We start from the raw sequence: 18,053 nt of genomic DNA, 5'->3' as shown, positions 1-18,053 counted from the left end.
ATGCATTAGATAGCAAAAAGAAGTTGATCACTGCAATGATAGGTCACGAGGTTATGGCGGTTATAGACAGCACCATCTTGTGGTTAAATTGGGATGAGCAAATGCGAGCACGGCAGTCGACTGAATTAAACATACATTTACATTTAGCAGACAAATACTGAGTCAACTGCAATTTCATAAAAAGCTTAATATTAATATCTCAAAGTTACATTTTTTTCTACTGAATTTTCAAACTATGGTGCATTTTACAATGGCTACCAAACATCCATTAGTTGCACCCTGTTGGTCTGCAGTTAATGGTCATAAATGGATGGGGGAAAAAAACAACTTCACAGCATGTTATTAAACACTGACTGGTCCCACCTCTGATGCAAATGATGCCTCCTTTGTGTGAAAAAAATTAAATAAAAACTCTCTCCCGCCTGTGCGGCTGTAATTGCAGAAGCAGTGGAGTGTGTAAGAGTAAGTAATTTAAATTTTATCTCCCCCAAAAAATACACTTCTCACAACAACTAGATGTTTAAAGATCACAGAGTGCACCACCAATGTAATTTTTGAGATTCTCCCCGGTGTTTGATTATTTTTATTTTGTGTTTTTTATTGTGTGTATGTGTTTATTTATTTATTTATTTTGACTTGCCCTTTTTATCCATCTGCAAATCTCTGTCCTCTGGTCAGCATACACAGTAAATGGCTAATTATCTGTTTGGGGCCCACTATAATAGAGTTTGTTGTTATCTGATGTCAAACAAATTAGATCACTTTTCCACAGAATCTGTCCTGCTCACACAGAGTGGTTTCAATAGACAGACCTCGGCAGTCTGGGGATTATGATTATGTTTAAGATATTTTATTTTTATTTTTTATATACCATAAAAAGAAAACCTGCCATATATAAAGATCTTGAGAAGCAATTTTAATCTTGGTTCTTATGTTTTATTTTGTTTCTTATTGTGTTTTTATTGTATTATTTAAACCACATGTATAAACCAATAACTTCATGCTTCACTGGGTTTAATGACAAAAGAGGATTTGACAGCAGAAAAAAGCCGATAGACTAATTTTAAAACCTTGTACTTTTGAGGTTGAGTTCTTGAATCTGTTCATCTTCCAGGAGGGAGGACAGAATAAACGCAATGTGAGAAATAAAAGCATACATAGAATTTTTTTATCATTACAAAATCATATTTTTTCAGGGCAATTTTTCTCTGATCTTGGCCTTAGTGGGAGGTGTTAATCAGACAGTGTGCTTCTCCGACCACAGTTGAATGTTTGTTGTTGCATGCGTTTAAGTGTAAGCATACATCATGTTGGGTGAGTGTGATGGGCTTCAAGCATCGTTGGTGTTTATTTGTGGCGTAGCTGCATCCACAATTCCCCAGTCACAGCTTAGAGCAGGGTGAAAGCAGAGCGAGCTGTGCTCTGATGCTGGTGTAAAGCCACTGGACTTATAATTCATCGACCAAAAAGCCCTCCATGTACTAACCCTGCAATATTTATACCCAGCTGAATTCATTTCCCCAGCTACATAATCACACAGGCTCAGGGCAGGGGTTGTATTTTATTTATTCAAATTCTGGTTTTGATATTTGATAATGTAATCAAGTAAGGAAAACTGTTTGTTGGATTTTATAGTCTGGCAACTTGGATTACTTGTACATTGAAGAAAATAAGCAGAGTTGTCAGTCGGGGTTGCCTAATAATCAGGTTGTTTTTTTTATGATGATAGAGTTATCAAAATGTCTCTAACACACAATCATAAATAACTGACATTTTAAAGAAATAAAATCATTGAGAGATTTCAACTGCATAGAGATTGTTAGCACCAACATTGGGTATAAAAGGAGCATCCACTGAAATCTTTATCTTTATTAAGTTTGTGCTGAACGTAGGAATAGAATTAAGTAGAAGAATGTTTTAAAGATAGTAATCACATCTACAGGTAATAATACTGTGAAAGATTCAGGAATCTGTGAGAATTTCAGTGTGAAAGCAAAGGGTGAAATTCCCTGTCGATTTTCCTTTTTGTCTTAATAACCTCTGCACGATGTTGCATTAAAATCTTCAGAGATTTGTGTAGTTGGTGTACAAATATAATTAAGTTTGTTTTTGAAAACCATTAGGATCCTTCTCTTCCCCAAAGCCTCTTAAATTATATTTGGATCCTTCTCTTCCCCAAAGCCTCTTAAGTAGCCGTTGGAGTGCTTTCAGGTGCAGTCATGTTAGTAGTTTGTGATTGGATTTATGTTTTTTTTTCTTTTTGTTTTTTTTTTTTCTTGTAAGAGTGGAAAGAAATTGTCAAAGCCTTTTCTCAATTTGGCTTGTTTTTTAATATAATCTGATTAACCCATAACTCCAGTCAACAAAAATGTTGAGCCCAGTCTGGAGTGAACAGCTGTTCTTTGGATTGTGCAAGGTTTGGTGTAATGGCGAGAAACGTCTCTACTCACCAGAAATTAGGCTCCTGCTTGTGGTTTCACGCAGGTGCCAACATGCTGCCTGATGCTGCTGCTGCTGCTGCTCGCCGACACAGCACAGAAATGAACGCCCCCTGTGACCTCACCTAGAAATTGAGAAAAAACAAAAACACAATATGTTTTACACTACAATAACACAGCAATGTTGCCATCAGCCTCTTTCGTTTGGAAGGCTGCCACAGATTCAATGATAAAAGCAAAAAAAAAAAAAAAAAGAAAAGAAAAAGAAATGAAATGAATCCATAGAAAACCTTTCTGAAAGGCTTGTCCATATTTTGAAGGAATAGAGTTTTTTTCCTTTGGTAGGACACAGGCATGACACACGTCATATCCTATCTATTCAGCATTTTTCATGTTAATGTCAACACTAGTCATATTTTGGTTATAACATGACATTAGTAAACTATACTCCCACTAGTTGTAAGCCCTTACATTGGAATTTCACGATTTGGGCAAAATGAAGGAGCTTTCCTGATATTTCATACGGAGTCGCTTCGCTCCTTTTTGCAGCTCTAACAGCTCCTCTGGGAAGACTTCCTACAACATTTTTGGAGTCTGTCCGTGGAATAAGAATTGGATAACAACACTTGGCTCACAACCAGTGTTTTGGTTCATCCCCAGAGGAGAATGATGGGGTTGAGGTCAGGGCTCAGTGAAGGCCACTGAAGATCTTTCACACAAAACACATTCAAGCATGGAGCTCGCTTTCTGCACCCAGGCCAAATCGTGCTGTACTCGAGAAAAAGAAAAAAAAAAAGAAAACCAAAGTGAAAACCATAGAATTGTTAGAAATAAGGTGAAAATTTCCTTTTACGCGGTCCAACGCACCCACCTCTGAATACAGCCACAGACTGTAACTTTATCCCCTTTTTGACCAATTAAATCCACAGCACAAGAGGTCAGTTTTTTTGTAGCGCAGGTCAAATAAGACAGCCATTTTTTATAATACTGCCAGACAGAAAAATTAAGTTTATACAACTTTGACCCAATCAATAACATTCTGGTCATTGGCATCAGCTGCCTTGTGCAGCCCATAGTAATTCAAACATTCAGTCTTCTGCTTGGTGTGCTGTTGTATTTGATGGAGAAAACTAATGCAGTGTTGGCTCCTTTCATGATCCTGTGACATTACATATTTTTGGACTAACTTGTATCACCTGGTGACATCTTTGAAAGTAAAGCATTATGACAATAATCTATGACCTGATTATAGTCGAATATGTAAATTCCTTGTATTATTATTATTATTATTGTTATTATTATTTGCTGTTTTGTAGTCTCCGTTACCATTTTGCTGTATAGAAGGCAGGAACTGATCAGTCTAACTATGTAATTATTAATAGGCGTTAATAGTATTGGTATTCAAACCTTTACACCACATATTGCCTCTGACCAGTATGACCAAAATATAAAATTCAATTAAATTCAATTAAAAAAATCTAAAACAATGTAGTAAAATGAATTTAAAAAAACAAACAAACTAAAAGTTTTTATGTGAGAAAAATGATAAAACTGTTAAAAAGTTGAATTCCTACCCTACAGTGCAAAGACCAAGCCTGTGTGAGAGGTTCCTTTTATACCTCAAATGAATGACCTAAAATACACTTTCTTTTTTTCTTTCTCTGTTTGACAAATCCTAGCTTTGCCTGTTAAACAAAGGTTAAGGTTCATTTTCAAATTACAGAATATGTTATTTATGAGATTTTTCTAGTTAGAAAAAAATCCCATTGTTCTTTTAGTGTGTGTTTGTGTGTATTAACGTGTGTACTATGTATGTATGCACCATGCATGAATTTTCTTGGCCATGTAACCTTAACATGTGCAAAACAGAATCTGTTCTGTCTTGGCATGACTCCCTGTAGTCAGCAGGGCCAAAGAGAACCTGGGGGCCATGTTCCATGTGACACGGTGGAAGTGTCTGTCCCTTCTAGCTCTATAATAAATCACTCCAGACAAGCCTGCCCCTGACCACCGCCAAAAACACATTCACATGCACACGCGCGTGCACACACACACACTCATGTACATTTTTTTTAGCCCTATCACTGTATATCATACTAAGGAAAAACGTGTTGGCTGCTTTTACATGCTGGACACTCCTGATTATACGAGATCATACAATACAATAGTACAAATATATAAATACCAACCAACACAAATATTAATTATCATAACATAGGTAAGTTAAACTTTTATTTAATTAAATGCTCAAATTCTTTGAGAGCATCTAAAATTATAAAATAAGAGTCATCTTTCAGAAATAACCATACTAATGCTGAGTGTTTTTTGGCAAATTGTCCTGACCTGAAAGCTGTTCTTTTCTGTAAAACAAACAAAAAAGAACACTATTAATAGGTCACTTCTGCTGTAAGCAGATTGGGAGAAGTTAACTCTGACAAAATTCTCATCTGCTGCACTCATCACTATTCCAAACCAGGCCACTTGCTACTGCTGTGAATTGTCCCTTATATAACACAGCTCCATCTGACAGGTGTAGGACACATATAGGTATGTAAGAGTGTGCCTTAACAGCACCATGGCAATTTAACTGGAGTATTTAAGCCTTTCTGCCTGAGAAGAAAGTGCAGATTCATCTTAAAAAGTATCACCTTCATGGTTCCTGAGCAGGATACGGATATGGCCCTGAATAGCCTAAAGCTGTGGTTCTCCAAATAAGGTATGTGTACACCAAGTATCAAATGATTTCAGAGTTGGAACTAGATGTAAAAGTTTTGACAACTGCTAGGCAAAAGGCTGTATATCAAATATGAAATAACTTAAAACTAACTCAAACTATTCAGAGTTCAAATTCTGTATCTTTCACTGGTCTGGAAGCTACACTTATTGCTACTATCTTTAATTGAAATCACTTTTGCACCCTAAGCTAGTACAATTATTTTGTCTACACAATGATGACAGGCCACTATTGAATTAATTGACACAATTGTCTACACAATGATGACAGGCCACTATGAAGTGAACTAGAGGATCATTATATATTGGATTTATTTATATAAAAACATAATATTTTCACAGGGGGTGATACTGTAATCCCTGTTAAAAAACAAACAAACAAACAAACATAATCCCTGTTAAAAAACAAACAAACACAAAAACATTTGGAGGTCACCAAACCATGAACTTACCAAATCGCTTTAGCTTATTCTGGTCAGACAACAGAAACAAGAACCTGACTTGAAGCTTATAGTGATGTCATGGATTTTGCTTAAAAAACCCCTGAGTTCAGTTTGAGATTATGGTGTTTTAGCTAATACTGAACAAAATGTTCCAACAAAAAACTGCACAGACACACACTTTACACACTGCACTAAAAATGTCAGTGGAGTGAGCAAGAGAGACTACGTCTGTGTGTGTGTGTGACAGTACTACAGTAAATAAAAATAAAAAAAACTCTTTGTTTTGGAGCAGCTCTGTTCTAATTCCACCCAGAACTTCAACACAGCCAACTCAGCCAAGTGAAGTTGATACAGTTATAGAAAAAATGCATTTAGATGCTTTATGTGGCTGTGTTGAGATGTGTTCTAGTGTGTGTCGGCGTTCGCTCCGGGGAAAACTTGCAGCATAACAACACACCCCCAATTACGACAGCACCCTCAAATCCTGCTGGAGGAAACCACATCGCTGCTCAGTGATGTGACTAAACAGCACAGTGATGGGGGGAAACTGTGCTCCAACTCCAACAGACATGAACTTTGAGTTTCATCATCAGATCCAGAACATCCAGATGAGGGAGCAGAAATGTATTAAAATTCTGACATGTTGACTTCACTATCTGTAGACATAATGCATGTTATATGTGATGATGCAACAGAATGCAAGTGGTTGTGTTATTTTGGGCGAGTGATTCAGCCGTGTTTATGGATCATCACATTCTGAACACTAACTGGATTTAAGGGAATTTTTTTAACGAGCTTCCGTTAGTTTGCTACAAATCTACGAAAAACGTGTCAATAATTTATTCACTTCCTTGGATGGGTAGATAAAAATCTGCACATTACTAAAGTAGTAGCAGCCGCAGTAGTAATCCCTTTCCTGCAGGGGGCATCATGAGCACGCATAACGTTTTTCATTGTTCTACATTTAACAGAAGCAAAATATATTTTCCAGCATTTCACCCAATACCTTTGCCTTTTTATTTATTAATGTCTTTGACATTATTTATATTCTCAAAAACAGGTACAGGTAATAAAGTGAGTATTATAAAATCACTTTTTAAAAGCATGTCTTTTTTTTATTTAAAAATAATTCAGCCTGCTGCAGAAATGGGAAATAAAACTTAACTTTTTTGCAAAATAAATATTGTTGTTTTTTTACCAAATGTTGTGTACTCCATCATATACAGGTTGCATTTTCTAGTACTCATACATTCATCTTTACTAACCACATTTACTTTGACCCCTTGGTTTGATTTTTGTGGGCTGACATTATTAACGTCTTGATATTACTCAGGCCTATGACATTTGAACACAGAAAACAGATTGTGGTCACAGCGGATTGTCATAGATGGATTGTTTTTATAAAGAGTAATACAATTTCACTGAAGTCTTTTTCTTCCCCCTCAATGCCCTAAATATAGATCTTACCAGTTTGGAATGTTGAATGGCGATTGCTGCCTCGGACCAGAGTGATAAAAGAAGAGAACTCCTCAGAATCTCCCTATAGAAAAACACAGAGAGGAAAGGTCAGAATGTTTTGTACTTTTATTTTAATTTTTTATATTAAAACCATATATATTTTATCACAACTTTTAGGTAATCCTTACAGAATGACACATACCAAATGTGCATAACCTATTAAGAACATACTGTAGCTATCATAGCCATCAGGAACAATTAGAGGTTAAGTGAGCTGTGTGCAGACGGACTGTCAAAGACCAAACTTTGATCCTTCAGTTGGAAAATAACCACCCACCACATAGCACAGCACAGCCTTCATTTATCACAGTCTATCTCAAATAATAATAATAATAATAATAATAATAATAATAATAATAATAATAATAATAATAGCAGTGATTTACCAAGGGTACATAGAGACCCCCGCCTTTAGGGGGCGCTAAAGCAGCACAAAGGAGAGTGCATGACAAAATCTCAACGAGCTGACTTAGGAGCGGCAGATGGATGTGTTCCAAAACAATGACTCTAGTACTGCACAAAAAAAGTATGAAAGTAAACCAGGTAAATATTTTAAGAAAGTTATGATAAGGTTAATTTGTTTGTCATTGTTATACAAGTTGAATAAAGCGGAAATATCTGTTTAGGTTTGCCACTTGAAAACTCAAGTTATATTATGGTAATGATAAATTACAGGGTTATCATAGCGATTACCGACTGCAAAGGGAACGACCGCAAACATGGTAGTTTTAAGATAATTGATAAAAATGCTACGACAAAAAGTATATTCTAAGTAATGATGATTTGACTTGACGAAGGAGCGCAGGGCGCAGGTGTTACCACTTGACTGTAATTAAAGACGGCGCACAGAGAGTGCTGCAGCGCTACGTTTTTCTGTATTGTTATGTTTGTTTAAATAACAAATGCAGATGTTTGAAAAATCAAAAACGGGACTATTTTTTATTTTTAGTGAGCGGATACATCAGGCGAATGCGTCACCTCTCGACCAAGACAGGTAAGAGCACATGTTTATTTTCTACACACCAAACACCGGCCTTCACTTTGTTTGACGCTGAAACAACATGTGACTTTTTCAAATTAATAATTTAACAGTTTGTGCTTTTCTGTTTTATTACATTTCCTAGAGTACTTCTGTTGGCTGTAGTGTATATAGGGTATGTAGGTGCGGCTGGAGGAGGCATTGTCTTTTCTAAGGGGATTCAAAGCAGTATAGGGCAGGGTGCAGGACAAGATGCATTAGTTCCAGATGAAGGACTCTACTGCTGCAAGAAGTGATTCTTTAAAGTTTAGTTTTTGGTCATCTTTTTTCATTGTTGTCATGGAAAATGAAACAGAAATATTTGCTTTAAGAATTTGAAGAGTTCCAGTTGAACAGGTGACCGTGTATTAAACACCTGCACCAGTGTTAAGGGCTGTCAGCCACAGCCCTGAGGTAGTAGCTGGCTTCACCTAAATTATTGCCTCTGGATGTAAGTGACATGAAATTGCCCCTGAACCTTCTGGAAATTCCAACCTATCAGAATGAGGGATAACAATCATTTCATGTGACTTCCAAATGCTGTGCTGGTCTGCATAAAGCAGAACAGCTAGTCATCCAAGGTGTCATTCCAATGAATGTCAATTCCACAATGTCATGTCCACAGAACAGTGTGACTTAACAAACATGGGAGCCTATTTGTAAATATGTGTCATTAACATGCAGCAGTCTCATTCAATTTCCACTGTACAAGCTGCTCTAGTTGCAGTTTAATGTGGAAGTGATTTTGAATTGTGCACAACAAGAAATGCTAAAAATAGTCTTGGGTTTGAGCGCTGACGATGTCTCCGACACATACTGGGAAAACAGGATGGCAGGTTGTTTGCTTATTTCTCTTTGTAACTCATCATTTCTGACAGTGATGCTCAATTCTCCACCCTTACTTTTGTGCAGGGATATGTGCCTGACATGTATGTACAAACACAGACACACAAACACATCTTGGAATATGTGGAACATATGGAACCTCCACTGGTTTTGGGATTCTCAGGGTTTTCTTATTCACGTCCAGTGGTCCCCTATAAAACCAGGGCACTAGCTTGACTTTTTCCACTTCACATTACTTTATTGCTTCACTAAAACACAAGATATGCAGAAATTATGTATTTACTCACAGGATCAAAGGCTTTTTTTTCTCCCCTGATGCCCTTTTCTTCTCAACTAAAAATGGACTCCTTTCATTATGCAAACCAAGAAGGAGCACTGTCTCCTCTCAGAGCCCATTCCAAGTTTACTGATTAATTAGCTTGTATAATTAGCCTAATGATTTAGAGAAACATGGCCATGGCCACCCAAGAAGCTATGCTAATGGACTCCTGTCTATAGCAATTAAAATGCCCATAACTTAACAAAGGTTGCTTGGATGTCTGATAACAGATAGCTGGGAAAGTAAGTAGGCTGTACGGTTAATTCACCGTGTGAATATGAGTGCAGATGTGTTGACTGGCCTTTTTCTCACTCCATCTGTGAATACCTTTGACACGCTGCACAAGCTTTCTGCACATCCTCCCATAAATTGGACCTAAGATGTCATGTGAGATGCCGAGGGTGTGAAACCTGCTTTTAGTGTCAGAAAGATTCCATTCATTCTTTGGTTTATTCAGGCATTTGATATATATATATCTTTTGTCAGACGTGAACTTTCTCTGAAAATAGCACAACGAGGACACTGCCTTCAAATGGTTTCTTTAAATATGTGGCTTTATGTTTTGTTTTTTTTAAGACACTCTCTGTCTGCCTCTTTCTGTCTTTTGAGAGAAACAGAGAGACAGATAAGCAGGATGAATACTTAACAATTAGGAAACCAGAGCGTTTTTTAAATGCAGAGGGGCATTTTACTTTGTGTGTTTTGTTGTTTTTTCCCCAGTACTTGCATGCAGAGCAATTGTCACATAGAAACATTTATTTTTGTAAATGTTTCCAGATTACACACCTTGTTTTCATAATTAATATAGTTATCTAAAAGTGAACTTGTATTAACTATTTTTGCCACTTGGGAGCAGCAGAAACTCACTTGGAAAACAGGTGGCCCAAGGCATGATCCATGGAAATGTTTATAGCTACTATTGGATGAGACCTTAATATTATAGTTTTTGGAAAGCATTTTGCATAAGCTTTTTTGTTTTAAGGAGCTACTTGACAATTTTAAATTCAGTAAGTTGCATTATTTTGGTTAAAAAAGCCTTAAAAGTGTAGTTCATATTAAATTCATGCCAACAAAAAGAAATTCAGAAATTACACTGACCACTTAAAGCAGCTTTTTCTTTGCAAATATAACAGATGTTTGTTACTTTATTATTAGTAAATTATTGTAGGAGGTAGTACATTTTCACAAATGGAGCAGTGCATCCGTTCAAAACTAAAAACTCCCCTGCACTGCCGTCCACAACGATTCACAGATTGATGCGACAGTGGCAGAAGAGTCCATCTGCCATCTCCTTCGTAGGCTTCTTTAATGAAACAATTTAAGGCAAATGTGTCATTCGGACTCACGGTACTCTCAGACACTAATTGCACACAGAGCCTTGATGACAATCTGTTTGTGTCTGTGCCTGCATTTTGCCAGCAGTTGTGATGCTTCTCACTTTTGTGAGCAAAAACGTCCCAATCCAGACTCTGACACCATTGTGTCAAAAACCCTGTGCTCAGCTCGTCAGTGCTGCTGCTACGCTGTGCCCAAAACAAGCAAGCTAAAAATGAGCATTTGGGAAACGGCCTTTCTTTTTTCACTTTCCTCTCTCTTCCTCTACCAGCAGCAGCAGCCTCGATGGCACAGGGTAACGTCACTGTTGGATGTAGAGGCAGTTTTAGTTCTAGAGAGTGTGTTACTGTGTCCCTATGTAGACTTGGATGCAACCCAAATAGAAATATACTTCATGGGTGAAGGAATTTGATGTTGGAAATGCGTTTGCCACGGTCGGCAGTTGTTGACAAGCCATTATGTATTCCATGTCAGTCTTCTGAGTCAATGCCTCCTATCCAAACTCAAACAAATACAAATTTGAAAATCATGTCACAGAGAGAATCATTTATATTTATATGAATGTCCCTCTGGACAGATATAGATTTGCTTCCAATGACTCTTGATATCCATCCCTCCTTAATTCAGTTTTGTCCTTAGCACAGAAGTACTATTGATGGCCTTAGGAACAAACTGAATTTTCCTCTCCATCTTTCCCCTAGAATGAGGAAAAATAGGAGCCGGCTTCCACAACGCTGAGGATAAATATCTGCGGTTGGATTCATCTCTGTAAGTTACCCCTTCTCTTGTCTGTTTGGAGTGAGATTTATAATGTGCTGCAAAGTTTCTATCACGGTGAAACTGCTTCTCCCCAAAACACAACAATAATCTGCTCTGCATGCATTATATTAATTGCCTAAGTGTATCATCAACACAACAGCATGCTGTCTGAGCAGAGAGGGGAGTGCGTGTCAGACAGAATGTGAGAGGATGTTGTGGGGTAGGGGAAAAATAGAACTGAGAAGACGAGAGTGTGGTGAGGGTAAAGGGTGAGAGATCCTATGTGGTGGTGAGACAAGGCAGGACGATGCAGCGTGAAAGGACAGGGAGAGGGGAAGAGTGCTAAAGGTAAAAAAAAAAAAGCAGTAATATGAAGGAAGAAAAAATGAAGCGGTGAAGAGAGGTAAAGGCTTAATCTGCCTTTGCCACTCCTTGGAAACACAATGCCACCATATTATGTCCCTTTTTCCAGTCAGCTTGGGAAAATATGATAGCATTGATCATATTCTTAAAAGACTGGTTTTCCTGTCAGCAGATCATCTCATGTCATAAAAATGACAGTCTGAGTTCCCCTAAAAGGTTTCTCTGGTGTCAAGCAAACATTCCTGTGTTCCTTTACTGGGCAAGACTGCTGACAAACTTCAGACTGCCTAATTGTCTGTCCTATTGATTTGCTTGTTTGTTCTGAAAGTTGGCCAAAAAAGAAAAAAAAAACAAACAAAAAAAATCTAATGGATCGGAGCAAGTTGCAAGTCACTGTATATTGTTTTTACATGGATTGTGAATCTTTGTTATTGTAAAGAAGTGATCATCAATCAAAACTGAACAACATTGTCCCGATTCTCTGCCTTCACGACAGATATTCTATTTATGTTGTCCTGATGTATCTCTACCCTGGTGCTCACACCCCCATGTTTCCCTGAGGATTTCCCCTTCACAAATCTCTTGAGCAGCATTAGGGGAAAAAAAAAAAAACAATACCCAAAATAATATAGTTTTTGGTCTCTGGTTCGCTTATTTTACCTCTTCAACAAATCCACTTTCCCCTGAATAAATCTTTGGGAAGTTTGGCTTGCCCTGTGCCTCTGCTTATTAGCTAGCCAGGGATCAATTTATCACCTTTGAGGACAAAGACCAGAGGCGTCGGGGGATTCTCCCTATCCCTGTGATTTATGGAGTCGGAGGAGAGCCAGGGCATTTTTGGGTCATGCAAATTCTTCCCCAGCACAAGTGCCTACCCTTTCCTACATTCTCTCCGTGGTGAAAATGTTTTTCATTAGCAGAAAACAGGGAGTGATGAAAGACTCCCGAGAAAGTCTGTTGTTCAGGGTGAACTTAGTGGTTTTCTTAGTGATGATGACGGTGATGTTGCATTAATGCAATTACTTTAAACTAAGGTGGGCAGCTGGTTTCAAAGTGGCTGGTATAAGAGCTGCTGATTTAAATCTACAGTACAAACGCAAAGACGTAATTGTTTTTTATGCAACCACATTAATCTACCACTAGTCTGTGCTGTTGGTATAGCAAATTGTTCACCTGCTCTTGTGACCCACTTTTTCACAGAATGAGCTGCAGGAAAGTGACTGCCCCATCGCACCTGTGCAGTGTGTTTTGGTAAAAGGGACTTCGGTTCCTGGCTTTTTGTTAGCTTTAGAATCGTAAGCTGGCAGGAGGTTCTATGGTGGGAAATGTAACTCCTAGAGTAGAAGTGCTCCTTCCGGGTTGATAGAGCATTGTTCCTTTCAGGCAGCTGTTACAAGGCAGGTTTGAAATGTTGCATCACATGTTGTTTGGCTTTAAAAACAGTGACTGGAGCTCAGGTGGAAGTCTGAGGTTTTACAATTTGTTACTCGTTTTAGTCAAAGCTGTCTTTTGGTGAATTCTGTGTTTGTGAGTATTTCTGTGTATGCATGTGGGTGTGAATGGAGTGTATTGTTTATAATCCTAAACAAAACACAGTGCATATATTATTATGCATTTTTAATATATTGAAATCTTGTTCTGTAAATAATATCTGCCATAACTACAGACAGTGTACAGGCTGCTCTAAAACCTACTGATTTAGATTCCATGATTTATTCATATCATGACATTATGATACTGAAAGGACAGCCACATCAACACCCCCAATAATTTTTTGTTGTTGTCGTGAACTTGTGGACAGCCATGTTTAGTTTTAATTTTTTTTAGGGCTTTTTTCATATTCATTGTCCACACAACAAATGAGGGTAATTTTTAGGGCTTTTTTTATATTCATTGTCCACACAACAAATGAGGTCAACAGAGCCTCATGTGACCACATCTGTCATCTCCGCACTCCCCTCTTCCCCTTTTTAACTTATTTTACCTTTTTAGGCAAAATAGAGCCTTTCTTGTAGCAAAGGTACTCAAGATTCAGTGTCTGCTGAGTGGGCTGTAGGAAAATGATGGAGGAAAAAAATAGAAATATAGAAAGTAGGACGGCGAGGAGGAGGAATACGAGAAGGGAGGGAGTTATCTAACGGGATTAAAGAAGAACAATGGAATGAAGAGCTCTTAAAATACTTATGACACGCGCCCTTTTGCAAAAAGGTGGGTAGAGTAACAATGGCCAAAGCACTCTAGAGAACCCCTGGCTCTGTACACAATACGCTCACTCTCATCTTGGTTCTTTCTCTACAGTATCTCTGTTTCCACCTATGACTCGTTTCCAGTATCCTTATATATCCCTTCCCTTTGGCTTCATTTTCACTTGCTGGCCCTGAGACTTGATGTATCTCAGAGGAGCTGTGTTAATAATGTGAGAGAGTGCGAGAGTGGGTTTAATTAACCAGAGGAATAAACGGTACTTAACTGAGATGGAATGCCAAGACCAGAATAGTTACAGCGTAGTTAGTGGAAGGAGAAAATCAGTTGGGGAGTGCTCAGAAGAAGAAAGATGGTGGGTGAGGATAAAATGATTAGATGTTTGAAGGAATCGGGTTTCAGAAGTATGAATATGAGAGAGTTGGAGGAATTGTGGAGAGTTTGGTTTGGGAAAATATGAGGCATGAAGGAGTGAAGAAAAAAATATACAAACCTTATTTTCTGCCTAACTCATTATTTCATAGGTTAAAAGATAAAGGTTAACTTAACCAGTCATACAGGACAGTACTATATGTCTTAGGCTGACAAGCTGACACTATGTCCAATTTATTGCAAGGGACTATAGACGTCTAGATTTTTTCTTCCATCTTTCAATTATAATTATTCCATATTTTAGGTAAGACTTTAAAGACTTGCATCTACCTGCTATTATTAACAAATGTGTTTCATTTAGGAATGTTGTTTTTTTAATTAATTTGATATTTATACTAATGATTAAGCATAATTAATCCTGATTAATCTACTGTTATATCTATATTTATCTATTAAGAGTGATTGGGAAGTGCAATAATTTAAGTCTTATTATAGTCTTATTTTATTTACAAACTGAAATAAAAATACATACAATTTTTCTTTGCAATTTGGCTTATGGATAAAAATTAAAAGTGATTGGATTAATGTTTTTTAATAAAAGCAGATAACCCTTCTGGAAAACATGTTTGCAGTATCTAGTGGACCAAAAGGGTGAGAACCAAAGATGGAGCATGCATGGTCAGCAGTTGGAACAAGTACTTGGCCCAGTTCTGTTCACACCTGCAGAGAGAGTCAGGAAGGGAGCACATAAAAGGATGTCAAACCAAGGCCAAACTAATTTCTAAGTTACCTTTACTGGTCTGTCAGACACAAGCCTGTGTATGGAGACATATCAGAACAAATACACATCTTTCCGCCCATACCTCGTTTGAATGTGAGAAGTGTAAAAAGATGACAACTTGTTCCTAGGCAGGTGGAATTTCCGGGTGACAATAACACTTCAAACGATCGCTGTGCGTCACCAGTTTCCCTGTCCGTCTGACTTGCACAGATAGCGGCCGTCTGGCAGCTCAGATGAAAATACACATGTACAGATGCACTCCTTTGCATGCTTGGTTAGGAGCTATGTGGATTTTGCATAAGTACACACAAACCTTTTTCTTACCCCACTCCTCAAACATTCTATTTTCTTCCTCAAAACACACACACTCACACACAGAAGCCTCCTACACCTTGTGTAAATAAAGACATGCCATATTCTCTCTCCAAACCTTGACAACCGCCCACATTTGGAGTCGATTTTTCAATACAGAAAAACTAATGTGTTTACACTCGATATCAAAAGATTCAGCTCGGCACCTAATTTGTGCGGGCGAGGTCTCTGGAGTTGCTACTTTTTTCCCTTTTTTATAAGACAAACATGACAGCAGTGGTAAAGAAACTCCAGTCTTTTGTACATATGGTGCAGTTTGAATATTCCACGCAGTGTGTGTGCTTTATGAAAATTGTTCTCCTTTTGTTTTGGAGTCCAATATTAGTGAGGGGAGTAAATATTATGAAGGCCATCTAAATAAATTATCAGCGTGTGTGGTTCTTTAAATTGTTTGTATTGAAGAGGTGAGACAGTCTGCTAAAGTTATCATTTCGTAGGTACTTTAGTTCTGACATTCAGGTTCTGTTCAATTTTTGGTACAGATAAAAATATCTAATAATACATTTTCCCCGTCAAGTTTCCTAAAAATAATATGAACATGCAAAAAACAATTATTGTCATTGCCGCCAGATTGTTGAATGAGAACGATTCTAAAAGTGCCGATTGTAAAAGATACTGTATTCATTTTCAACTATATATATATATATATATATATTTTTTTTTTTCCTACTCCTCTTTTTGTGACACTTAGCTACAATCATTTACCACCAGGAGAGACAGTAAGGTCAAGGACACGGTGCCTCCTGTGGCTGTTGCCTATCTGCGGGCCATGATTGAGTGTGACGTATCACCACATTTTTGGCAGTGAATGACAGAGTACTAAGAAGAAAAGTTGCAAGGGAAGAAAGATAAGTGCAAGTGTAGAGAGGCCGTATGTGGAGGGATGAAGGAATATTAAATCTAGGTGTAACCTAGAAGGGCTACAGTGAGACAAAACACAGTCACAAAATGAGAGTCAGCCAAGGAGAAGGGAAACAATGTGAATGGATTTTGAAGGGAAGGCTGTATTCACCTGTGTGGTGATACGGGTGGAAGAAGGAAGGATTGAGGGAGAGAAGGGGGACAGACTTAAAGCAAGGAGAGTGTGCAGAAGAGAGATACGGGTTTCTTACTCCCCACTGAGAAGCTCTGACAAAAAACTGGGAAAGACATATGATATAGAAAGAGAAGATGAATGGGAGTGAACAGTACAGGGACTGAGAAGAATTGAGGGATGAAAGAAGTGGACAGAGATAAAAATAGAAAAACGGAAATTGGGAGAATTATTCCAGACAATTCCAAACTATTGCGCTAAGGTGTACAAAACTGCCTGTGTGTGGTACATTATCAACACTGGCACCAAAACCAACCAGTAAGTGAACCCCCAACATGATGCAGTTTGTCTTAAAAACACTGGCAAAGAGTGTGTGAAGTTGGGAGGATACGACCATTCAGACAATTTCTCATTATCTGCTGTGCATCACTTATTAACATGGTGTTCATTCCAACATCTAATTAAAGCAGATAGCCAAATGCCAAACCTGATGAAATACCGTGATGAGGGATTATCCAGAATAAAAAACACTCTGACCAGCATAACTTTGCTCCCCTGATTAGGCGGCAGTATAAAAAAGTGATATGCTTGTCTGGATCAGTTAGGCCTATTTTCTACTTTATTCCTTTCTTCTTACCTTGTCCTTAATGAATACTTTCTCCTACTGCCACATGCCCCCATTTTTCCAGCCTCCCTCCTCTCACTTGTTCAATGTCCTAATTTTGTAGTGATGGATGGAAAGAGGAAGGAAATCATTAAAAAATGCTGTGGCTTTTTTCTCCCCCTCAACCAAGCAGCATGTGTGAAGTTTTTTACCCCGTCAAGTGGGGATCAGTGGGGTGATCCAGCAAGTGGTATGACAGGAAATGTTGTACAGAATACTGTACAGCAGTACTTTGAGGTAGAGCTCTGTTTCATGCTGGTGTTACTGTATATTTAATGAGAGGAAGACAAACCTGAGAATGAAAGGATGTTGTTACAATAGGCCAAAAAATATGTTAACAACTACAGGCAATAAGTCATCTGAAAAACACACTGCCTAATATCTACCTAGCTACAAAGCTAAATATGATAGAGAAACTGAAGTATTTTTTTTAAACAAAAACTGTTAATTAGGCTTTTGTTTTTCAAAGCCCTGGAAGCACGTGACCTCCAAAAATCAAATGTAGCTCTGTGGAGAAGGGTTCTAACAGTAGAGAACATACCAGTCTCAGGATATCAGAGCAAAAGCATTCGCTGATGAGGAAAGAGAAGTACAGTATGTTCTGAGATGATGGCTAAGACTTCCGGGACTTTCTCAAATTTGCACTTAAAGGAGCATCTTCGGAGATATAGCTTAAAGTTTGGAGGGGAAATTATTTATTCTCTTTCCAAGAGTAAGATGGGAGGTTCTGCTTCTCCAATATCTAAGCATTAAATATGAATTACTGCCAGCAGGGGGTTAGCCTAACTTAGCATTAAAAGGATGAAGGGGTGACTCAGATAAATTTGTGTTTTAACAGTTTTAATACATTTCACAAA

The 18,053-nt window shown here is 37.9% G+C and overlaps 2 protein-coding genes across 5 annotated transcripts in view; one reads left to right on the top strand and one right to left on the bottom strand.

Moving 5' to 3' along the window:
* The window catches only part of LOC103390683 (5,6-dihydroxyindole-2-carboxylic acid oxidase), a 230,759-nt gene that overhangs the window by 24,988 nt on the left and 187,718 nt on the right, over positions 1 to 18,053 (top strand). For 2 of the 4 annotated variants that reach the window (XM_025052334.1, XM_025065559.1), the window contains exons 2-4: positions 7,075 to 7,179; positions 8,082 to 8,126; positions 11,352 to 11,418. The gene's annotated coding sequence lies outside the window, so the exon portion shown is untranslated. Of the gene's footprint in view, positions 1 to 7,074; positions 7,180 to 7,564; positions 7,676 to 7,705; positions 8,127 to 11,351; positions 11,419 to 18,053 lie in introns of those variants that run through there. The other 2 variants (XM_025065833.1, XM_008326633.3) reach the window with 2 other exon arrangements.
* Positions 1 to 18,053, bottom strand: part of LOC103390678 (receptor-type tyrosine-protein phosphatase delta) — a 259,293-nt gene that overhangs the window by 141,632 nt on the left and 99,608 nt on the right. Inside the window, exons 5-6 of the mRNA XM_025052801.1 lie at positions 7,082 to 7,154; positions 2,451 to 2,563 (exon numbers count right to left, since the gene is read on the bottom strand). The gene's annotated coding sequence lies outside the window, so the exon portion shown is untranslated. The remainder of the gene's footprint in view (positions 1 to 2,450; positions 2,564 to 7,081; positions 7,155 to 18,053) is intronic.

Source organism: Cynoglossus semilaevis, chromosome 1 (assembly GCF_000523025.1).
Source record: "Cynoglossus semilaevis isolate Cse_v1.0 chromosome 1, Cse_v1.0, whole genome shotgun sequence".
NCBI lineage: Eukaryota > Metazoa > Chordata > Actinopteri > Pleuronectiformes > Cynoglossidae > Cynoglossus > Cynoglossus semilaevis.
This window is presented reverse-complemented; position numbering and strand designations above follow the sequence as displayed.